This window comes from Nilaparvata lugens, chromosome 5, assembly GCF_014356525.2.
Source record: "Nilaparvata lugens isolate BPH chromosome 5, ASM1435652v1, whole genome shotgun sequence".
NCBI classification, from domain to species: domain Eukaryota; kingdom Metazoa; phylum Arthropoda; class Insecta; order Hemiptera; family Delphacidae; genus Nilaparvata; species Nilaparvata lugens.
Window position 1 is genome coordinate 3,907,582 of NC_052508.1, and position 26,365 is coordinate 3,933,946.

General features: G+C 34.1%; 1 protein-coding gene across 7 annotated transcripts in view; it reads right to left on the bottom strand.

The window, feature by feature from the left end:
* The window catches only part of LOC111043473 (collagen alpha-1(XVIII) chain), a 206,737-nt gene that overhangs the window by 146,239 nt on the left and 34,133 nt on the right, over window positions 1-26,365 (bottom strand). The window contains exon 1 of one of the 7 annotated variants that reach the window (XM_039429745.1): window positions 2,722-2,899. The exons of 5 other annotated variants lie outside the window; for them this stretch is intronic. The gene's annotated coding sequence lies outside the window, so the exon portion shown is untranslated. Of the gene's footprint in view, window positions 1-2,714; window positions 2,900-26,365 lie in introns of those variants that run through there. One more of the 7 variants, XM_039429744.1, reaches the window with a different exon arrangement.

Below are 26,365 nucleotides of genomic sequence, written 5' to 3' on the forward strand. Positions count from 1 at the left end.
ATGTTTCCATCGAAATTTGAAAGAATCAAGAAACTAAATATTATACCCACATTGAAATAAAAACATTGCTCGATTGAATTTCAATAGAAAGTACAATATTATCAATAATCACATCATGTGATGATTATAATAATCTCTTGATTTATTATAGAGTTTCAAGTGAAACTGACCCAAATTTCGAGTTTTTGGTTATTATAATGATGGTGTATGAAGGCATAAATCAAGTGATTCAATAAGGCTAGCTACACACACATCGATTTTTGTTCGTACGATTTTTGCCGTCCTTATGGATTCTAGCAGATTAGAAAGATTATGTCAAACAGATGATATTTGTCAAGTTCTGTTTGATCACATAGAAATAATAAGGACGGTAAGAAATCGTACGAACAAAAATTGATGTTTGTGTAACTGGCTTAAGCTGAATCATATTGATCGGCGTTATTGAAATTTCGAAAATACTCAATACTATCGTTTATGCTGAGTGCAATAGAAGGACATGTGCCATCGATAATGAGACACTTTGTGTGTGAAAAGCAGGTCACTAGTGACACAAACACGCGCGCCATGTGCAATTTTCTGGCAAAATAATCATCACTTCAATGATTATCGGACTGGTGCAACCGCATTGATGGAATGTGGGTCAGCAGCATCAGGTGACGCCAGGGTTGGCTTCAAGTGGCAATGAAAGATAGCAAATTGGTGGTCGGCTGATGCCGGACTGACTGACGAATTCCATCCGCCGAAATGGGCTGAGAGCTGAGAGCTGAGAGCAGGGCAGAAAGCAGAGCACTATCTGCGAATGTCATTGCATTCACTCAGCTATGATGAACGCAGCCGCCACCGCTCTTGTTTGGCTGGAAACGTGTTGCGGTATTTCTAATTGGAAACTAGTTGGAGTGGAACTCTGTTCTAGATGTCTCTGGTATCAGTATTTTTGGTTATGTGTTGTGTTGGATATCTACGAAACATGCGACTCTATTTAATTTCTTCCTCAAAATGATTTTTATTTCTACTTCGTCATTTTTAATTAATGATTGCTGTTCTCTTGTTGAGATTACTTTTTAATTTCATTACCACAAAAATTTATTCATTGCAGCAAAGCGAGTAGCCCTTATTATTGTTTTGTCAATCAATACTTGTTATTGTTTTAGTAATCTTGATTGTTTGTATTATAATAAACATCTTAAATGTTAATATAACGATAACGTTTCATCAAATTATATAGTAATTTGATTTTATCATTAAAACCACCAAAACCTATTACATATAGTTTTTTTTCCTCCGTTACATAATTGGTAGAGGTTCCTCTCCTCCAGCTTACATATTTGGTGGAGGCGTCCTATCTAGCTTACATATTTGGTGGAGGCGTCCTATCTAGCTTACATATTTGGTGGAGGCGTCCTATCTAGCTTACATATTTGGTGGAGGCGTCCTAGGTGGCTTACATATTGATAGAGGAACCTCTACCAAATATGTAACGGGAGAAAAACTATATGTAATAGGTTTTGGTGGTTGTGATGATAAAATCAAAGGGGAACAGTTCGCTTTATAATTTATCGAAACGGTATAGAATTATTTTACGTTATTAAACGTTATTACAGAACAATTCAGTTGAGGTCTATTTTGTTAATTGAGCATAAATTTATTTGAATATCCATATCCACTTCGGGGAATTCTCTTATCCGATAATTTCGCAAACAAGACGGAAAAAAACAAACACTGTCTGAGAAGACAAACATACTGAGAGCACTCTTCAGTGCAATTCATTACTTGGAACAAGGTATTGTATCAATTCTATTGATAATTATATGGTTCTATATATTAGATTGAGATTTGGAACATGATATTGCAGTCGGAATTCTATTGCTGAATATTGCTATCGATAAGATTTAGAGTCACAGAGGAATGAGCATTAAGTGGGCACATATCAACGATATTCAGTGGAACAATTGTATCAGAGAATGAATCTCTTTGTGTTTGAAGAGATATGGAGCCTATCAGTGTTAGACTGGAATATATGAGAAGCACAGATTGGTTCATCAATTAAAGCATGCAAATCTTGGAATCCAAAATTATGATTTTCAAGAACTTCATTCTTTTGAACCTGACATTTTAGTTCCACAATATTCATGAAAGAATAAAAAAAGAGTAGACAATAGTAAGAATAACTCTTCAAAGCTGAAATCATTTGTTCAAACTTATCCATCAAAATATATCAAGAAATATGTTTGTGTTATGATAATGATGTACTTCCATGCACATTTTCCATAAATTTGATATTTTATGTCTCCGATTTGAGTTTTTTTGTTGTTCACGTGATAACAAATATCGCTTAGAGAGATTACAAAGTAGATAAAATGCGAAATATACAATAGTTCAATACAGAGAAATCAATATAGAGCTTTTATAGAGTTTTACACTCGAATAATAATGAGCAATTATGTTTAATGTTTATCACCGATAAGAAAGTAGAGAATTGCATCTCATATACTCATATCACATGCAGATGAACAAGAGGCTGCTATATAAGTAATATTAAAGAACATACAACTTTTTGAGTGATTGTACAATCTGTTTACAACGACTTTATGAGTGCTTCAAATATCAAATTGATTGATCTCCTCTAAAGAAAAAACTTTCACAATAGCTCAACTTATCAAATAAAACAGTGTTCCCACAATCATTTGGAATGTAGTGGCAAATCTAATACAAACGTATTACAGAGTGCAATCGAAGCCTGACAAATAGCTTTTTCACGCTTGACCCGGAAGGAGATGAGAAAAGCCACGAGTGGAAAATGGGGAGACGCGAACGCAGCACGAGTTTTCCGAGTCGGCTTTTCCGAGACGAGTTTCCCGAGCAACAGGGTTCGACCGGTTTTTCGACAGGCGGACGGAAAGCAACTGAGAAATGAGCGCTTGAAGCTCACTCACTCTGCGCAGCGCATCCCCAAATTCCTCCTGTAAGAGGAGTATTTATCCCCCACACCCAACCCCCTCAGGTCAGGGATGAAGTTTGCCAGGCCATCATTACTGCCAGCCTGCCACCCCCCACTCCATTCAACTTCTTCGCCTCTTTACATCGCTGATTGTGAATGAGAGCCAAATGATTGGCTCCAACTTGACCAAACACTCGGGACTGATTGTCCAACTCGCCATTCATAACATCACCTGAGTAAACGAGTCGAAAAAAGTGAAGGCCTCATGAATGGCTGATTCCACTCTTTGGCATGACATCGACTCAATTCATCCTCAACTCTACAAACGAAATTCTTTTCGCACTAATGGGAAGGAAAACATTTAAATGAGTAAGCTTATCATGAAGTCTCTCAAATCAGACTAGGTTCTGACCTTTGAGCTGAATCAAAATCAATAGAATATAGTTTTTTTACTCACATTTCCCAGAGATTGGTTTGGAAAATCAAATCTGAGGTCTACCTTAAGCTCCAGTTTGGTTATCGGATGGGCACTTTGTATTGACGGTCGCGACTGAAGTATTAAGCTGCCTACAGACTAAAGTGGCGCTAACTAACTTTATTTAACACGCGCATTCTGCTTTTCATCAGCATATTTATGTTAATTAATAAGATACATTAAGATACTGATAGATAATTATTATAATGCATACAGCATTAGCTGATGAGATTTATATCTAAAGTCTAGTTTATACGATGCCAGTTGGCGAGACAACTGTCATAAGGCAACTGACTTGAATGAAATGATTGTCTTCGTATAAACACTTCAGGCCAATTGTCTTGCCAACTATCCCGACAATTGGCCCGAAATTCAACCTTCTCCGGGAGTAGATTATGGACAGTCAATTGGGCCCAGCGAGTCCCCCACCACTCGGAATCCTAGTTGTCGTGTCAATTGGCGCCGTGTGAACGGTGTAGGCAGGTAGCGCTGTCTTGTTTTTGCCAGTTCAGCTGTTCAGTCACAGCAGATGACGAGAACTCGGACATGTTTAGCTGTCAACTGACGTGCCAATAGTTGGCCGCATATAAACATCTTCTCGTTTAAATGGCCTGGTCTCCGACAATCCGCAACCAAATGATGACAATTATTGTACAAAGGCAACTGTCTCGCCAATTGGCGATGTGAAAACTAGGCTTTACTGTTTCTGTACATGAACATATATAATAAGCAACCCTAAATTGATGAGAAGTGGAATGCGCGTGTTCGTGGCTCATATGTCTGTGAGCACTGATCCACAGTCTATTGAAATATAATAATAATAATAATAATAATAATAATAATAATAATAATAATAATAATAATAATAATAATTATCCTTTCCTTTTCCCTTCGTCCTGGTATCCCCAGAAGAAGGGAGTTTATTATAGAAAATATAACAAACAAAAATGAAAAATACACTTATAAAAAGAAATCTTACAATCAAAACAAATGAAGAATAATAAAAAAAGCAAGAATGACAAAAGATAGAAGATTCCCTTTCAGTGGAAAATTACAAATATTATAAACCAGACGAAATATAAATTCTCCAAAACCTTCTAAAGAAGGTTTGACTGGAGGAGTCAAGTTTTACATTATATTAAAAAAAACATAGAAATAGTACATTGATATAATCAATCAGTGATTCCAAAATAAATAATTTTCAATTCAAATCATATCAAAAGAAAAATAGTTGTCAATCTTGAGTAGAAAAAAAATTAATTGATAATTATTCATTTAATTGTATTGTGTAGCAATATGTAGCAATAAAATAATAAAACAATCGGATTTCAGTTGTTGCTTATCACAAAAAAACATACACAAGAAAAAATATATAAAAAAAGAAAGAATTTATGAAGATCATTCAAATTCACTCAAATTATTTAACAGAAAGTGTTTCATCTTATTTTTAACAATTGAAATTCTATCCAGACCAATTAAATCATCTGGCAACTCATTGAAAATAGTTGGTACAAGATAACTAAGTTCACATTTACCATGATAATTATTGTATTCGGGTACAATAAACCTCTTATATGCAGCACCTTGTCTTCGCTCATGCAAAATTCTACTTGACATTTTATAGTTATTAGAGAAATAATTATTTAATAAAATATCATATCTGAAAAGGTCGTTTACAGGAAGAATGCTATATTTTTTAAACAAATTTGGCTCAGGGTAACTCTCTTGTTTTGAATGAACTATTTTCAGCAAGGAATTTTGTAATCTCTTAACTCTATCAATTTCATAGCCACTTGCATTACCCCAAACATTGACACCGTATCTTACTACGGATTCAGCTAGGGCTTTATAAACAACTATCAATGTCTTCTTTGAGACAGATCACTGTAAGTTATATAACCCAAATAGACATGAGCGAAGACGCTGGCATACACTATCAATTTGATAATGTCTATACACTATCAATAATAATAATAATAATAATAATAATAATAATAATAATAATAATAATAATAATAATAATAATAATAATAATAATAATAATAATAATAATAATAATAATAATAATAATAATAATAATAATAATATAATAATAATATATAATAATAATAATATAATAATAATATAATAATAATAATAATAATAAAATAATAATAATAATATTGATGCTCTTGGGTCCTTCCTGCAAGGGTCTCTCTATACTAACAAATAGCCATGTTATTATTAATCTTTGTTATTATTATATTATAATCACCCAGGTCTTAAAAATCGAATAATTTTGTTATTTTGATGTTTCATATAGACAAATTTGAAGATAACTGCGTGGTTTCACTAGTTATTGAATAATATCTGTCATCCAAACTATGATATTTGGAAAATCATAATGTGAAATAAATACTTTCACAGAGTGATTACTTTCCCGTATGCCTTCACTCTGCCCTTTCTCTTCCCTTCCTCACTCACTTTTTCTCTTCCCTATTTCTTAATAATATCCCATTATTATTTTATTGTACTGTTAAGAACTGAACACTCGGCCTTTGCGCTCAGGTTCCTCGAACCTTGCAGCGACTTCCCGTTTTTAATATAGTTATGTATAATCCTATTTAATGGTATTTTTATTTTATTTTATATTGTATTTTACTTTTTTATGTTAAATTGAATTATATGTTGATCTTCTATTCTTCTATTGATTTGTTATGAAATAGCTCTTTATTTCTCTTTTAACTTCTGTGTATGTGTTGAGGCTCTTGAGGTGATTGGGGATGCTGTTGAGGATGTTCGGTACAAAGTATTCCGGTATAGCCTTTCCCATTTCTGTATAAAAGTCTGGTGTTCTATAGTGCAAGTGTCTTGTATTGTATCTATTTTCATTGGCCTGTCTATAATTATTTTCGAAGTAGTATTTCTGTAGTATTATGAATTTGTACAAGTTTTTGAAGTTGAGTATCTGTATTGCATTTGTGTCTAGATTCTGGAAAAAATGTCTTCTTATTCTGTCAGTCAGTTGAACTACTGGATTCAAGATATAATTCGGAGCATGTCCATAACGGTTATTCCATATCTTACTTGAGATTCCACTAGGCTAAGGTATACTGTACGTTTTGCTTTCATTGGTAGCAGATATTTTAGTTGGAAGCATCTATGTGCTATATACCTCAGTTTTTTAGCCAACACTTGTGAGTGAGTAAACCACTTCATATTCGAATCGAAATGCATTCCTAGGTACTTCACTGTATCTGAGTGTTTGATTTTGTTGCAGGTACACGGGTTGTTAGTTTTAAAACATTCGTATTTGTGGCTAGTTACTCTATTGTTTGGATCGATGGTATCTATGTTCAGTTTTGGGTTATGGAATACTATTGTTTTAGTCTTTGAACTGTTTATATGGATATAATTGTTATGAAAGTATTTTGTAATTGTGTTTATATCTCTCTGTATTTTTTCGGCTGCAACTGATAAGTTTTTATGTGTAGATAAGATTATAGTATCATCTGCATAGTTGTAGACCTCCCCTTTGAAATCACAGTTTTTTAGGTCACTGATATACAGATTGAAGAGCAAAGGTGATAGTGGTGAGCCTTGAATGACCCCGAAAGATTGCGATTTTGGAGTACTATTGCTCTTCCCAATTTGAACAATTGTTTCCCTGTTACTAAAATAACTCTTGAATATTTCCAAATCTAACCCACATACTCCCATTATATTCAATTTTTTAAGGATTATTTCATGTTGGATCGTATCGAATGCTTTGCTGAGGTCCAGTAGCACTGCCAAGGTCAAGCTTCTTCTATCTATATTCTTATTGATTGAGTATGACACTTTCTCCAGTAATTGGGTTGTGGACATACCAGGAACAAAACCATATTGGTTTCTATTTAGTAGGTTATGCTGAATGGAGTATTTCATAAGATCATCATGAATGATGAATTCAAGTATTTTCATTAGAATTGAGATTGCACCTATTGGTCTGTAATTTTGAATATATTTTTTTTGGCCGTTTTTATAAATAGGTTTGAGTAGGGTTGTTTTCATTTTCGTTGGGATTTTTCCTGTTTCAATTATTATGTTGTATAGGTGAAGGAGAATTCTTTTCAGGTATTCAAAATGGTCTCTTATATGTTTTGGTTTGATATTATCAATTCCTGGAGAGGCAGTTCTATTTAATTTTTCCACTATACTATGTAATTTATTCATCTGTATTTTTCTTATTATGGTATGTGGTTCGTTTCTCAAGTCAAGTTCATCAGTTTCAATCGTTGGCACGTACAGCTCATCTGTTGATATGTTTCTGTTCATTTCTTCTATCTTGGTTTTGAAATGTTCATTGAAGCTATTGCATAATTTATTGAGATCTTCTTCTTTCCCGATTTTGAAATTCTCCCTTATTATTGACTGGATTGGTTTCTTCCTCACATTGAGTATCTCGTTAACTGCATTCCATGTTTTCTTGGCATCTCCGATATGATCTTTGACTTTATTGTAGTAGTGGTTACGCTTTTCTCTACGTATTTCGTTAGTTAGATTGTTTCTGTGGTTTTTATATTCATTCTTCAATTGATTATTATTTGGTTGTCTTTTTAATCTGTTCCACAATACATCTTTCATTTTGATTCGGTCTTTAATGTGTTCGGTTATCCATGGCTGGGTTTTTCCATCTCTCTTATTGCGGATTTTTATTGTAGCTTTTGCATAAATGGTTTCAAATTTTTGAACAATTGAGTCATATATCTTTGTTGGATCGTTTGATGTTAAATGATCATTCCAGTTAGTATTCCTAATCATATTCCCTACAAGCCTATCCGAGATAACCTGTATTTTTTCATCTGTTACTGATGTTTCTGTTCCAATTCCATTCAGCTTGAAACCAATCATATAATGATCTGCTATTTTCGTTTTAATAATCATTGTCTCTATCTGATTTGGGTTTATTCTGGAATTGATGTGGTCTATGCATGAAGACGTTATATGATCAGCATACAGTTCTTCTCTGGTTGGCTCTTTTATTCCATTTTGCAGACCAGCTGTATACAATATATTAAGATAGCTTTCTGATTGTGGATTGATGTTTCGCTCCAAGATATCAATGTTCATATCTCCCATGATTATAATATTCTTTTTGCTATTCACATGTCCAGTTTGCAGCCAATTCTCTATTTGCTCATTGAATTGGTTAATACTTTTTGAAGGTGGCCTGTAGAATACTGCAATCAAACAATCTTTCTTGTTCATTGACAATTCAAATAGGAGTGACTCACTAGCAGGAAAATCGTAATCTATTATCTTTATATTCAATTCTTTCTTATAATATATTAGTATGCCTCCGCCAGCTCTTTCTTCTCTGCAGTAACTCAAATGATTATAATTTGGAATATCATATGACTCTATTTCGTTCTCTTTTAGATTGGTCTCAATCAAGATAAGTAATTTTATTCTATCTAATGTATTCCCCATGACTGCTAATAGTGTGTCCCAATGTTTTTTTATGCTTCTAATATTGATCATGATACATTCAAATGTGTTTTCCTCTACCATAGTATTTGTAAAGTCTTGCAAATTATGATATTTGGAAAATCATAATGTGAAATAAATACTTCCACAGAGTGATTACTTTCCCGTATGCCTTCACTCTGCCCTTTCTCTTCCCTTCCTCACTCACTTTTTCTCTTCCCTATTTCTTAATAATATCCCATTATTATTTTATTGTACTGTTAAGAACTGAACACTCGGCCTTTGCGCTCAGGTTCCTCGAACCTTGCAGCGACTTCCCGTTTTTAATATAGTTATGTATAATCCTATTTAATGGTATTTTTATTTTATTTTATATTGTATTTTACTTTTTTATTTTTGTCATTGTCTTCTTCTTCTTCTTCTTTTGGTTCCTATCCGTTCCGGATGTTGGCAACCATTCTGGCTATGATGACCCTGTTGACTGCCGCCCTGAACAGCTGTGCTGTGCTCATTCCATACCATGTCCTCAGGTTCCTAAGCCACGATATTCTCCTTCTTCCAGGACCTCTTTTACTTTCTACCTTGCCCTGCAATACAAGTTGGAGTAGCTCGTATCTGCTTCCGTTTCTCATTATATGTCCGAGATATTGGAGCTTCCTCGCTTTTACAGTATTGAGAATTTCTTTTCCCTTTCCCATTCTTCTTAGAATTTCTTCATTAGAGACATGGTCCACCCATGACACCCTCAGCATCCTCCGGTAGAGCCACAATTCAAATGCCTCTAGTTTGCGCTCAGTTGCAGCTGTCAATGTCCATGACTCCACATCATATAGAAGAACGGAGAAAACATAACATCGAAGAAATCTCATTTTCGAATTAACTGTCAAATCGTGACTTTTGAACATGGTACTCATTTTTAAAAACACAGCTCTGGCCTTTTCAATGCGGATCTTGATCTCTTGTGAGTGATCCCACTGGTCATTCAGAGTGGCACCCAGGTAAATGTATTTATTAACTTGTTCAACTGGCTTTCCTTTAATTGTAAGATGACATCTGGGGACATTGTAATTATGTTTTTTGGGACAAATAAAGATTTTAATTTAAATTTGAATTTGAAATGGATAGAATGCGGTTACAATAAGATCCCGAGATTCTCAAACAAGTGGTTTTATCCTATTCATAGCATTTTTTTTATTTATATTTTTCTCATATTTATGGATTGAGGATGCACTGAAGAAGAACTTGTATTTGTATTATTTCTATAGAATGACAAATATATTGAACTGAATTGAATGAAGAATGATCACCAATCAGGGAAAATTCAGATACTGCAATTATACGGCCTTTCAGTGAAACTTCACATGTCACATGTCACAGAACGAATAGAACAAACAACAATCGCCGTTCATCATTCATTCATTTATGAAGCATCGAGAGCCTGGTATATGGAGAGAGTATAGAATGTAATTATTATTAAATCCTATACTTTCTGGGTATATGACGAAATCTAGGAATATTCATTGTAGAGCGTATATCGATATCGAATCAATCAATTCCACTTCAGATTTAGTATCCGCAGCCTTTTGTTCCGCGTCCGTGAATTAATATTCCAGATTTTATTAATTTGTTTTTTATGTAAACTTTATCCTGCAGTGCAATGACAAAAACAACTGTGGAATTGGATGCTGTACCTGGAAGACAAAATAATATTCATTTGAGGCGATATGAGTGTACAACAAGCCTCAAGCGAAATTGATTTTTTCAATTAAGTATATTAAATTACCTCGGAATTCCAAAATCCCCTTCTCGTAATTCTACAATCCTTTGTTTATGAGTTCTTGTGGGATGATTGGGTGATTATTGCCTTCTAAGAATTGAGCGATTGTTTTTTCGTGAAGAACAGCATCAATAACCATTTTTGAGGCACAGAAAGTAGAAAGTGGAGTGAATGCTTCATAGAGATGAGATTTCGTATGTATTCTTCATGTAGGAAGAATGGTGATGGACTAGAAAAAATGGGTAGTCATTAAAATAAACATCAATGGAAATTGAGAATCGTATGAAAGTGAATCTGAAACGTGCAAAAAATTCAGTGCAAATAATACTTTTTGATGCGTTGTAACTGAAACCTCAACACCGCAGGGCATGCTGTGATGCATTTTCCTCTCAAAAAAGTGCACCAGAACAGAGAAATTTGTTAATTGTCATATGAAAAAATTAATTAGACTAGGTATAGATTGTGCCAATCCATTCATGCAAGTTGGGCCACAGCACAGATACATTGTTTCTACGACTTGTTGAAAATCTCACACAAAATTTGAGTTTCTACCTGTATAAATTCACCAAAATTACAATTCTATCATTTCAAATGGGAGTAAAATATGATTATGTGATAGAATGACGAAATACCACAGAGGACATTCGTTTTTGACAACCAAAGTAATCTGTCAAATACCGGAGTTGAACTAATTAATTTACCCTGCGTTTCCCTGTAATTCGCAGTAATCAACTAATGAAATAAAGATAATTGGACTTATTCATACAATTTTGAAATTAAATCTCGAGAAAAATCCATCCATTCATTCATTCATCCCACAAAGGACTGTTTCCATTTATCATTTTCATTATCTTAATGAATTTGTTCCAAGGTCTATAAATACAGGTCATGACACAATCCCGTGATGCATTGCAAAATCGCCATTTTATGGGGCTCTAGTTCACCAATTTTCAAATTCATCATCTGTTATCATTATAGATTGAACAACATAATGTGTTATTTTGTTATATTCTTCGAGGATTATTTCTTGCTTTAAATTGACAATGAAATTAATTCTTCCCACAGAATAATCTAATAATTGGATTCCAACTAGGAACTGAATAATTGTTGATTTTTAGATTGGGAACTTCAAACTCTTTGTGAGGTTTGCCTTTTGTCCCAATGCCTTATGAATCATAACAAGTTACAAGAATAAAAAAAATTTTAATAATAAAAAAATGAATTATTGAACCATTTATTATTAAAATTTTATAATAATTTTAAAATCGAAAACCTGGAATAACATATTATCTGTACCAGACTATTGTTTTTAAAAAGCATAATGCATGATTTTGTTATGAACAGATTGGAATATTTCAAATGTACCGCCATAAAGACTCCACATAATGGCCACTCCATAAGGAACACGAGTGTCATGACCTGTATTTATAGACCTTGATTTGTTCATATCAAAATCAATAGTTTTCATTACGTAATTTTCTGTCTTTTTCAACTGACATGAATCACACATTGCTCCAAGCAATTCATTCGTAGCTCAAGCTTCCAACACTGAACAACAAGTTTTGGATAGTTTCACAGCTTGTCAGTAGAGTATGATTTGCATTGTGGATTGAGAGATTATACAGAATGATGCAGGGAAACGCAACATTTTGAAAATGCTATTTTCATAAAGCCAACTAGTTGATTATTAATGAAAAGGCATTCGTCATTAACAGTCCGAGTTACTACTATCAAACTCACTGGTTCAAGAAAAGTTTATTTTCCTGGTTGATTGATATTGGAGTGGAAAATTGTGGAAATTTAGTTAGAATGTAAATATTGAAACTATTTATTCTTCATTCTTCTCTTTTACTGTTTTTCATTTTTCTAAAAATAACCTTTCTTATTATTATCCTTAATAGAACATTAATATTTATCTACTAATTTCATAATTTTGTTTGTATTATAAATTTTTACTAATTTTATTATAAAAAACTTTAATCCCATATCAGTGAATGAAGTTTTTAAATAGTAATTATAACACGCAATAAGCAACTAATTACTTATACACCAACACATATAATTTATAGTGGGTTGTATATTTATTCATTGAAATTATCATTTATTCATTGTTGAAACACCGCTGATTTATGTAGGCTAGTTACATTACAATACTATATTACCAATATTCTAATGTTGCATTCAATCTACATTGTAAATAATAAGTTCTCATAATATGTTAAATTTATTGCATAATTGGCTGTTGTACTGTAATTTATTGTAGATTTGTGTATAAACCAGAATGTATTGTATTGTACTACAATCAAGTAGTCCAAAAGAGCTTCTCCACTATTTAATATAACATTGTAAAAATGTTCCGACATTAGGCGTTCACAGCTTCATATGGGTGGGAAATTTTGAAATTACCGTTTGTACAGAAGATGACCAGAACTGGAAAAATAAAATTTACCGATTAGAATGAACCTCAAAAAATAACTGCTTGTCCAGAACTGGAAAAACAAAATTAACAGTACCTCAAAAAATTGCGATAGGCTAAATTTACCAGCTTCTATCCAACATAAGTATAAAATTGCATATAAGAAACGTCACTAGAACAAGAGATATAATATGAGATATCAGAGAAATTTTCATATTTTCTAGAATTGTGACATAAAATTCACTCTCTTCTCAATCGAATAATATTCAGTTAAATTCTGATTAAGTTCTGTCTTTTGAATTAGAAAAGGAGTTAAGTTGAATGTTATTGTGAATAACAACATAATTACACTTGTAACTTGTGAGAGAAGTAGTAGTGAAGTTTTGAAGAGGAAGAGAGATGTAACTATGCATTTATGACAAAAGTGACACTGCTTCATGTCCCAGAGATGGATATTACTTGTGAGTTACTCGTCTCAATACAAAAGATTAGACATGGGCTCCTCGACGCTCTAATTCCCAGAAGTATCCGATACTTTTCGTTTGTGAGCTGCGGGGTGGGGTGAAGGGGTGGAGGGGAAGCTCTTGTGTGTCAGTGCATAAGAGCCAAGTTCTCTTATCTAGACATATGGAAGACAATAAACCAAAGAGTCTACAGTGACGATACGATTATTCGCAACTTTGCCGGGGAAAAGTTGTGGAGCTTGGCGTCCTCTTTTGAGACGGAAAACGGGACTTCGTTTACATGCTTCATCTGCTCTCTTGAGATGATAAAAGCGATCTCAGAATGGCGAACACATACAAAGATAAGGCGTAGAATAAGAAGCGACAAGCCCCACATTCCGTTTGCCGTCGAGTTGCTTTTCAATTTATTTCGAAAAGAAGTTGGGCAAAACTAGTGAGCTACTGAGTTGGTGTTGCCGTTTCACTCGGTTGAGTCCTCCTCTCCAGCAAGCATAATAACTTCACTCTGCTGATAGAATGAGCTGGAGATGTACTGACAAAATGGATGGCAGAGGTCTCATCAGTTTATAGCTGTGAACCAGAGCACTCAAGCTCATGAGTTCGACTCTATTAATTCAAAGTGCAAATACAACGTCCCTCCATTAGTTGCCAACTGACTGATTAATTCCTTCAAGTCAAATGCTGAATACAGCTGTCATCGAATACGTCACTAACGAAAATACTGCCTTAGTATTATACGCTAATTTATAGTCGATTTGGATGAAGAATCTACTTGTCTACAATTAACAATGTCTCTATGACGTCATCGAACAGAGAAATCGATCCGCAGTCGATGTGTCTGCATAAACCCTTCGGAGGTATCGAAAAAACAAAGCTTCAAATTCTACAGTATTTGCCAGTAATTAAGATAGTATAGTAAGGAATGAACAAATCAAATGTAGGATTTTGAAAACAATTCAAATTTGTAGAACCCACAAAAATACTGGAACTTTTTGTCGACAGATTTTGCGAAATGAATAAATTTCTCAATTCGCTTGTAAGTATTGTTATACTGCAATTTGCAATGAAAATTTCCTATCATTTTTCGTACGAGATGAAGTGTCTTTTCACATGACATTTTTAATTTGAAAACATTTCAGTGAACTTTTTGAAAGAGGGCCATGAGATGATGTATTCACTACGAAGTATTATAAAAAAACATGGATTCTCAGATATCATTCCAACCAGAGAATTTGTTCCAATGAAGAAAGAAGAGAAAGAATCTCTTGTTTTTATAAAAGGTTGAAGAGCTGATATGTTTCAGAAATTTCCGAGCCTTTGTCGATCTATCATGTTCGAGCATTTTTCAAAGCTCGGACGGATGGCAAGTTTTCGCGAATGCATCGTTTGATACCGTCAACAGAGTGATTAGAGCCAACACGTCACGAACATTCTGTAATCAGACGAGTTGGTAGCAACTTTAATCTGTTTCCCAATTAATTCCGGTTGGCTGAGAAGTTTGAGATTCCAATGTATTTGAACTCAGTATGCATAGCATGGACTGCTGAGAATTTGAAATGGTAAGGCGAGCTAACATCTATTGCAATAGCGAACCAAGTCAACAGTTCCGCATCAATTTACCCGTCATTCAACAACTTTGTTTGATTACCTGGCAAAAACAAACTTGGCCTTTATTATTGAAATTCAAGAAAACACTACTTTACTGAGGCTTCATGAATGATTACGAGTTTCTGTGAGTGTTTTCGAAAACAATAGCTCTGTTTTCGATTATAATGAGTAATAGTTCTATTCTACTCAGATTGATGAATATGATCTAAAAACTGATGAGACAGCAGTTTCTTTGCGCGACAGAGTGAGGATAGAATGAAATACATTCTATACTCTCTGGCGCGACATGGATAAGTCTAATTACACACACATCGATTTTTGAACGAACGATTCTTTGCCGTCCGTACATGAACTCTATCCTATACTATTAAACGAGCAATTTCTGTTTAGATGTTTATATACTAGAATCTATATATAATCTATTTATATATAGAATCTACTTTTTCACTCGCTAACCATCCGCGCATGCGCAGTAGATTTACTTTACGCTCCCAAATCATTCGCGCATGCGCAGAAGAGTTTCTTTACGCTCCCTAATCAGCTGATTGTAAGCAGCTCGCCAAAAAGTCAGATCTTAACCTTAAAAGTCGGTAATTGTAACTCCGCCAATATAAGTAATTTAACAGGTTTGGGCAGTTGTAGAAAAAATGTTGTATGTAATTCACGCGTAATGCTTCTTTATCGCTCTTGCAAAATTATTGATAACTGTTTTGCGCGAGCGATAAAGTCGCGCATTACGCTCTTAATACATAAATAGCTATTTGCCCGTGGTGCGAACGCTATTTTTCGCCACACAGAAAAATGAACAATATATATATATAAATATATGTTAATAATTGTTCACTAAGCACTTCCGAAAGCAGAAGTGGAAGGTCATAGCTCTAACAAATCTGAGGTAATCTGAATATCAGGAAATTGTCCAAGTATTTTTATTTTTTATTCTGATTTGTCTAAATAACCTAAAAGATTATGTTCAATTATGTGGGAGGTTGAGTTTATACTTTTTTATTCTTTCAAATGACAATAAGATGATATTATTATAAATGTTTTAATTATTGAATAATGAACACAAATAATGAAAAGTTTTTTGATCAGCTGTTTTTTGATCACCTTTCTTAGTTCCATGTTAGCGGCTGGAAAGGGTACTCTTGAACTAAACCTGTTCTGACGTCAGACGAGAGTCGTCTGCAAACAATGTCTTTCAGATCTACGTAGGGACTGGAAAACAGCTGCTTCCTGTGCAGTGTGGAGAAAACATTTTTAATAGGACCTAAACTGAAAGAACTAAACATCAACCTCACTGTTCTGTTCGAAGCCTAGAAAAGAAGTTCCCATTTTTTCGTATCGATGAACCCATAGGTGGATAGGCCTATTCTGTGAGCGAAAATGAATAACACTGTAATCACAAAATAACTCCAAGCTTGATAAAGATTATTGCAAAGGCATTTAGAAAGTGAAACCATTTGAATGTATTGGCAGACGACAGGACTTCAGGAAAGCAATTTACAATGACCAAAATAACAAATATCATAGTCAGGATAATAGAATCGGAATTCTGATGCGAGATAATGAAGAGCCAGGCACATATTATGGCCATAATGAAAGTCGTCCAACGCCTCAATTAAGGCTGAAGATAGGAGAAGCTGCAGTGTGCTTCAAGGCTTGAAGAGCCGCCTCAGAGAAATCAAACGAAAGTTGGAACTGTCGCTACATCCTTCGATTGAAGCATACAGATTAACCTGATAACTGAATCGCCTTTTCACTCGAAGCTCATTGGCAAATCCGCAAACAAACCTGACTATCCGGGATCAGCTACCATGCGAGAGTAGCTGTGGAAACTTCAAAAGTAGAGAAGAACGCGTTCATGAGATTATGAGGAGCATAGAATACCGGATAAACGATTTATTGTTCTCCTAATACAGTATTCATCAATTACCCAATTTATGAATGAATGAACAATTTAATAGTGCTGGGATAGTGAAAATCGATGTTTCTAAGAATGACCGATATCAAATTATATTCTAGCAGAGTACAAATTTAAAATAAATATACATTTGCGCTTCGTGAGAGGTTTTTCAAGCTGTCACATGTCACGTTATTCTTTATATTTAAATAACGATTAGCCTCCTGCTTGGCATCAGTCGGTAAAGCATGAGATTTGATATAATTATATAATTAGGTCGTGGTTTTCTAATAGTATTCAGTCTTAAAAAATCTTGATAGGCCTAGATATGGGCTTCTCCTATAACTCTTGTAATTCAATAAATAATAAATATATATAAATATGATACTTATACTATAGTGTTGAGGAATAAAAAATAAATTGCACACCATGAACGTTCATACATATATTAAACAAATAATGCAAAAAATAGATCGAGGCAAAAAATATATAAAGAGCGATAAAAAAAAATATAATATAAAAATAGAACAATAATTGAAATCAATAAAATATCACAGGCTAAACTTTATATTCTAGATTTATGGCACGAATCATTACCATGTGCCTTTATCTTAAAATCATATGCATTCTTTTGCATGTAGCTGCGATATACGCTTGCTAATACTTGTCGACTTGGACAATTCAATTAAAAATCTGTGCTTTAAGATCAGCTTGATAAATTAGCCACTAATAATCCAAATATATATATATTAAAATCTCTAGTACTTAGTAGATTTATTTGTATCGAATATATATTTTTATCTCAGGGTGCAAGATTCGGCACCTGACGGAATAGGTAGAGCCATTCATCTAGTGAATTAGAACTATAATAAATTATCGCAAATTGTATTGCAAAAAATTAAATATTATATGCATATGTTTTAATAGCCTAGATTTTGTACTTCTTTGATTTAATAGAAATTTCTGAAATATTGATCTATATTTTTCTTTCAAATAAATACCTTTAATACTAATTTTACTTGCGCAAGTATTACTCTTATTAATTTCTCAATTTATAATAAAACCCTTTCGGCGAGCTAGCTTTGATCATCAGATTAATTCGAAGCACTAGGGCGCCCATCACTAATTCAAATTTAATCACTCACGTGTCGAAAATCTTCTTGTAAGCCGCCGATGTCGATCCAACTCCATGTGGTCCGGGAATATGGTAGCCGGAATCGTCTCCTCCAAGGGGTTATAAGTTTAATTCAAAATGAAAATGACTTCTGCTTCACAATAGCATCACGAAGTCTTTTAAGAAATTTAATAATTTACTTTAACTTTAACTTTTACAAAATCATTAGTAAGGTACTACGCTCTAAAATATTTGGGGTCCTCTTATGGTGGCATTTGGCTGGCGAGTGCTGGTTCTTCTTTTTCAAGTTTTACAGATCCTCTTTCCGACTTTCAAATTAGCATAAAATTTAAATATCTTAGTCCTCCGCCATTTAGGTTCAAATAGATCTTACAAAAAATACCAAAATATTGCTTAGATTGTATGATTAATAATTTCTTTGCTTTCGAGCCATATCGATAACATAGACTATATACAATTCAACATAGATTCCGAACATTTATAGAAATATTTATAAATATTTTTGAATTGGCCTACAATTGCCGCCTATTAACTGCCGTTTTACTATTGGTGCATGCAAATTTTATTCGGTATTCATGCGCCTGGTACCTCTTATTTCCTGAATACATTAAATTATTTTTATTTGGTTTTTTATTTATGCTCTTTACATGCTAGCTAATATTCTATACATTAATATTAATTCCATGCTACTTAATAATTAGCCACGTGATCAGGTGTTTTTTCACATTGCACACCATCTGATTGCAATAAAGCTCTGCCAAGGGGTTTTGGTCAGATTCTACGTTTCTCGGTTTGATCGATCTCTAGGTCACCGATCCGTGAATACATGTACATAACCTCAATCTTCAAATATTTTATATAATAATCTATTTATGAGCAATAAAATTCCTTCAAATCCTTTTTAGGTTTTTGTACCATTTAGCCAGAACAAGCTGATGCTATCTAATCTTAGTTATTATCTATTGGCGATATTAGCCAGTTACTTTATTTTCAGACCTATTACTGTTTCTGTTAGGGCTTTTTATCTACCCAGATTTAATACTTTACACGCGCCCCTGGGTTTGAATTCAAAATATTTGAGAATCACAATGTTTTTAATGAAAACCCACCCTTCAATACATCGATATACACTATACTTTATTTATAAATTATACTCTCATACTTCTATCACAGTTCGCAGACATATTTGCTGCATCTCCTTTATACCTTTATCAAATACAATAACAAATTCTCCTCCTCAACACACATAAAATATCATAAATATAAACTTCTAAACGCACTCCTCCTGACAACACTTAAAACATAGTAATTTTTAAATTCGCCGCTTGCAGGGCCGCCAACCTAACTACACACATTTCATAATTCTCATAAATGATTCCTTTTAGACAATAATTTCGATTCACAAAACTTCTGGGCTTATATCTTATAGTATTTCTTAGGTCTTAATATAAATAATTTTTTATACATCAGGTACAATACTTTTCCTTTGCTAATGGCTCTTTGGTTTTTTGATAGCTTGTATTCACTTTAAGTCTTTTCAGGTAACAAACGTGGCATAATTAAAAGTAATAAATATAAAACATATAAATAAATATACCGACATTAATAAATATAATAAATAACAGTAATAGATAACTTTTCGGGTACAGTACTTTTTCATAAACATATGTTTAACAGACATTACATATTTGATTTAGGTGGCTTTGCCCAGCTGGTCACTGGTTCTATCTACAGAATTTGCTGTCGAATTTCATAATTAACCTAACTGCTGCATTTTTTCCTTTTAAAGGTAATTCACAAATTTTAATTTTACTATCCCCGCTTGTGTCCTTTTTTATTTGATGTATCTTATTTAATTACATATTTAAAAATTATTCTTTTTCTTATTGCAGGCTTCTAACGGTTGGAAGAAATTAAAACACTGGATTGTTGCCATGCGGTTCTATGCCAAGATTAAATTTATTAAGGAAGGTCAGTAATCGGTTTGATAATAATGTTTTCCTTGACTTCTTATCATATTTATTTCAAATTTGACGATATTGCATGTGGAAATGTTGTGATTTACTTGCATCTTCTTGCATTCTGTTTGTAGATTGTTGCTGTAGGCCGTTCGGTTATCTGCTATCCGTTGGTGAGGCTGTCCTAATTGATAATTTATCTTCATGAATTTAAAGCCCTTGTATCTGGTGTATTCCTTTAAATAATTCCAAGCTTCATTTATGATAATTCCTTTTAATCCATTCTTTTTCCAATCAATCTGTACTCTTAACTCATCCTTCCTTTCATTATCATTTAATATTCTTGATCTCGGTTCATTATAAATTAGTAGGCTCACAACAATAACTATTTTTATAATATTAACTTTCCATTCATCAATACTGGATTCTTTTAATAATAACAATATAATATTTTCCATCCTATCTACAACACAGTCTTTTATTAATATCACAGCCATTATTACAACATTACACACCATATCAAAACATTTATCAACTTCTTAACAATATAATCACTCAACATATAGCCAGGTACTTCCATTTTATTAGTATAATTCCTTATTTCTCTCACTCTTCTTAGACACTTTCCATTCTTCATTAGCTCCCACAAGTAATCCAATTTATTGTCTGCGCATGAATCGATAGTAGTCCTTCTAATAGCTTCGGTTCTATCCCATTTATTTGATCCGTTTTTATCCCGTTTCCTTAGCCCATTCTTCCGGTCACATCGCTCAATATCTCTCTTGAAGCGTATGTGCCGCGGATGCACGCCGTCGGTCCGCTCCTGTCCTCCTCGGTGTCGGTCCGGTGTTCTTCTTTGCCTCTTGAAGCGTGCATGCGGCCTCCATCGGCGCGCGCGGTTCCTCCGTTTCTTCCGCCTCCGGGCCTTGCGATGCATGCTCCTCTTTCTGTCCTGTAGTCTGTACTCCTCGTCCTGATGCCGGTCGGGTGTCCTCGGGCGCCTCCGTCTCCGGGCCTTGCGGTGGTCGCTCCTCTTGTCCGGTAGTCCGTCCTCCCTGGTGTCGTCCTCTTGGTCCGGGTCCTTGGTCTGCTGTGGGGTCCATTGGTGCGCGGGTGTGGTGTGCAGATACATGGTGGCGGTCTCTTGATGTGCGGGCTGCTCTTCCTGCGGTGATGGGTCTTCGGCGGGAAACAATATACTTAAAATGGGTTGTTGCTTGCGGCTGGTTTTAATTGCATGGTGGGCGGCGGTTTTTGGTGGTGGTTTATCTGGTATTGGCTTTTGTTCTCCTAATAATATTTTCGGTGGATCATTTCTAAAGGTGGTGTATGATGTTAAAATATCTTGATTTTCTTTGTTTGTTTCATTGGAGTTTATAGGTGTTATATCGGGGGTATCATATAGTCCTGGTTTATTAGCTGTAGTTTTCTGTATTTCTGGTGGCGGGTTGTTGGGTGCTGGGTTCCGTGTTTTTTGTTGATTTAATCCTGTGGCATGCGCTAATGTATAATTTGTACTTACTTGTTGAGGTGGCGGTTTATAATTTCTGTTGTAATTGTTTTGTGTGTGATTATTATGTGAGTTTAATCGATCACGGCCATCATAGTGATTTTTACGATTGCTCTGCTGGGCATAGTGGTTGGTTGTGCGATTTTGAAATTTTTCATTATTCCAGTTACCATTTTGCCTGTGCTCATAGCGGCGTTCAAATTGAGGGGCAGATCGGTAGCGATCATATGATACCGGTTCATAATTTTGGCTGTTATACTGACTAAATTTTGAGTTATGTTGATTTTGTGCGTATCTCTGGTCTGAACGGTGGTTTGATATTGCCATCACAGACTGTATGCCATATAAATGATTTATCAGCTGCTTACAATCAGTAATGGGTTGTGTGGCGAGTGCAATTCTAACTTGATACGGTAGCTTCTTTAAAATAATACTTGCTAATGCCGATTCATTAATGGGCTCGCTCAATTGAGAATTTTTAAACTGTAGGGCAGTGACGAAAGTGGTACATGCACCGTCTAAGTTAGGGTTGAAATCACATGATATAATGTCCGCTAGCACGTTCAACTGTTTACTTCTGCTCCAATACTGTTCCAGGAAGACAGCGACAAACTCATCCAATGATGTAAATTCATGGGCTCTACTCCGAAAGAACATCAGGGGTTCGCCAATCAATAAATTAGTCAAACGAAGACGCCAAAAATTCCAAGAGGTAGGTGCAAGAGTTTGTACTAATTTTATCTGATCAATGAATGGTTGAGGTTGCAAATGGCGATCAGTATTATCAAATTTTCCTAGTCCTTGTAATATACTATGTACGTTGAGGTTGTCTGTTTGAATCCCTTGAGGTTGTTGTTGAATATGATTTTCCAATGCTATTATTTTTTCCTGTGTTATCTGCCATTGACTATTATGTGTAATTTTATTTGCGTTTATTTCTTGATTTAATTGAGTCAGAGTGGATTTTTGAATTAGTAGAGTTCCGTTTAAAGCTTTACAGGTTTCTGTATTTTGGTTGATGCTACCTTGCAGTTGGTTCATTTTTGTGGACATATTAATCTGTTTGTTTTGTATTTCTTTAATACTGTTAATATTTTTGTCAACTGTAGTTGTTAAGGCTTGATTGGCAACGGTAATTTGTTTGTGGATTTCTTGGTGGCAATCGGCCTTAATGTTATTTGTTATATCCTGAATGGGTGTAGTGATTTGTGTGGTTAGGTTATCTATCCTTTCATTGAGTTCACATGTAACCGTATCCAACCTTTCGATAATCCTGCCGTAACTTTATCCTGACTTTCTTTTTGTAGGGTTATCATTGCTTTTAATTCTTCCCTATGATTCTCTACTTTAGTTTCAATATTATCCAACCGTTGTTCTACTGATTTTATAGCGCCTGCGGTCTCTTTCATGCCCTGTTCCACTGTTTGTTTATTTTCCTCTTTTACTGTAGCAATCTCTTTTTTAATCTCCTGCATCATATTATCCATTGTTTTTTGTAACATAATATTGAAAGTACTGCTAGTTTGTTCCATTATTACCTTTTGAAGCGGATCTAACTCTGTGATTGAAAATATACTTTGTTTGCTCAGGTGTGACTCGGCCTCCGGCGATGCGGGTTCTGCAGGCTGCTCCTCGCCCCCTTCAAAGTTGATCTCTACTATCCGTTGATTCAATGGTGTGTCAGCGGCGTCGATTCGAGTGGATGATAGAGGTTGCAGACCTGGTGGATCGAAGACTATCGACCCGACGCTTCCTGGTTCCCTTTCTCGTGGCGTATTGGCATCTACCGTGGTGGGGTTTGATGTGCTTGGAGTCGACAAAGTGGGATCTGTGCAACCGCCGTACATATATGAAACTTCAGAGTTTGCGGGAATGTGATTCATTATGTCAAATATGATAAATGCTAATTAAACAGTGATAAAAATGATAAGCGAAAATGCTTAAAAAAGAGACACAAACCGGGACTTACAGTGAAACAGTGATGTGTAAAGTGTTTGGATACTCATACAACAAGGTATTTATACTTAAGTTTTTTATAATGCTCTAGCGCCCCCAATGTTTTGTTTTGATTTATTCTTGGCTAGTTTACAGGCTGTGACTTATTTTCCAACCGGCTTAAACACATAATATATTTTTGACTAGAAAGTAATAGCAGTTTAGGCTTGTAAAATATAATCTCTCTCTATAGACATGTATTTTTTTTTACAGTACTAATAATATAAAATTTTCTTTAAAACATATAATTTCTCTTTATTTAAAGCTATTGATTCCCCAAAAAGTAATACAAATTTCCCTTTGCCAGTTTTCCTCACAACTCGTATAAGTTATCTATAATTTTCAATATGGTTATTGACTTAATTTCAAATAATTATTCAATGAGCTTGGCTCTCATCATCAGTCCCACGTTGGTACGGCATGTCTTTATGTCGTATCCGTGGCCTATCACGTTGGGCAACATGTCTTTATGTCACGTTATTCTTTATATTTAAATAACGATTAGCCTCCTGCTTGGCATCAGTCGGTAAAGCATGAGATTTGATATAATTATATAATTAGGTCGTGGTTTTCTAATAGTATTCAGTCTTAAAAAATCTTGATAGGCCTAGATATGGGCTTCTCCTATAACTCTTGTAATTCAATAAATAATAAATATATATAAATATGATACTTATACTATAGTGTTGAGGAATAAAAAATAAATTGCACACCATGAACGTTCATACATATATTAAACAAATAATGCAAAAAATAGATCGAGGCAAAAAATATATAAAGAGCGATAAAAAAAAAAAATAATATAAAAATAGAACAATAATTGAAATCAATAAAATATCACAGGCTAAACTTTATATTCTAGATTTATGGCACGAATCATTACCATGTGCCTTTATCTTAAAATCATATGCATTCTTTTGCATGTAGCTGCGATATGCACTTGCTAATACTTGTCGACTTGGACAATTCAATTAAAAATCTGTGCTTTAAGATCAGCTTGATAAATTAGCCACTAATAATCCAAATATATATATATATTAAAATCTCTAGTACTTAGTAGATTTATTTGTATCGAATATATATATTTTTATCTCAGGGTGCAAGATTCGGCACCTGACGGAATAGGTAGAGCCATTCATCTAGTGAATTAGAACTATAATAAATTATCGCAAATTGTATTGCAAAAAATTAAATATTATATGCATATGTTTTAATAGCCTAGATTTTGTACTTCTTTGATTTAATAGAAATTTCTGAAATATTGATCTATATTTTTCTTTCAATAAATACCTTTAATACTAATTTTACTTGCGCAAGTATTACTCTTATTAATTTCTCAATTTATAATAAAACCCTTTCGGCGAGCTAGCTTTGATCATCAGATTAATTCGAAGCACTAGGGCGCCCATCACTAATTCAAATTTAATCACTCACGTGTCGAAAATCTTCTTGTAAGCCGCCGATGTCGATCCAACTCCATGTGGTCCGGGAATATGGTAGCCGGAATCGTCTCCTCCAAGGGGTTATAAGTTTAATTCAAAATGAAAATGACTTCTGCTTCACAATAGCATCACGAAGTCTTTTAAGAAATTTAATAATTTACTTTAACTTTAACTTTTACAAAATCATTAGTAAGGTACTACGCTCTAAAATATTTGGGGTCCTCTTATGGTGGCATTTGGCTGGCGAGTCTGGTTCTTCTTTTTCAAGTTTTACAGATCCTCTTTCCGACTTTCAAATTAGCATAAAATTTAAATATCTTAGTCCTCCGCCATTTAGGTTCAAATAGATCTTACAAAAAATACCAAAATATTACTTAGATTGTATGATTAATAATTTCTTTGCTTTCGAGCCATATCGATAACATAGACTATATAACAATTCAACATAGATTCCGAACATTTATAGAAATATTTATAAATATTTTTGAATTGGCCTACAATTGCCGCCTATTAACTGCCGTTTTACTATTGGTGCATGCAAATTTTATTCGGTATTCATGCGCCTGGTACCTCTTATTTCCTGAATACATTAAATTATTTTTATTTGGTTTTTTATTTATGCTCTTTACATGCTAGCTAATATTCTATACATTAATATTAATTCCATGCTACTTAATAATTAGCCACGTGATCAGGTGTTTTTTCACATTGCACACCATCTGATTGCAATAAAGCTCTGCCAAGGGGTTTTGGTCAGATTCTACGTTTCTCGGTTTGATCGATCTCTAGGTCACCGATCCGTGAATACATGTACATAACCTCAATCTTCAAATATTTTATATAATAATCTATTTATGAGCAATAAAATTCCTTCAAATCCTTTTTAGGTTTTTTGTACCATTTAGCCAGAACAAGCTGATGCTATCTAATCTTAGTTATTATCTATTTGGCGATATTAGCCAGTTACTTTATTTTCAGACCTATTACTGTTTCTGTTAGGGCTTTTTATCTACCCAGATTTAATACTTTACACACAGTACAGAAATTCTATTCGAATTGGTATCAATCGTGGAATGGGAAACATTGTCAAGTTGATTTGTAAACGAGCAACACACCTTCATGTTGGGGAAATTAGAATCGGTTGGAGTAAGATTGATTTAGAATAAATTGTTGATACTGTGTAAACTTGACAATCTCTAAGGAGAAAATTTGTATCTATATTTGAAGTGATTATTCACTTCAAAAGTTCCCTTTTTCGCGTCCACACTATTCAACTAGTGGTGTAGCATGATTGAT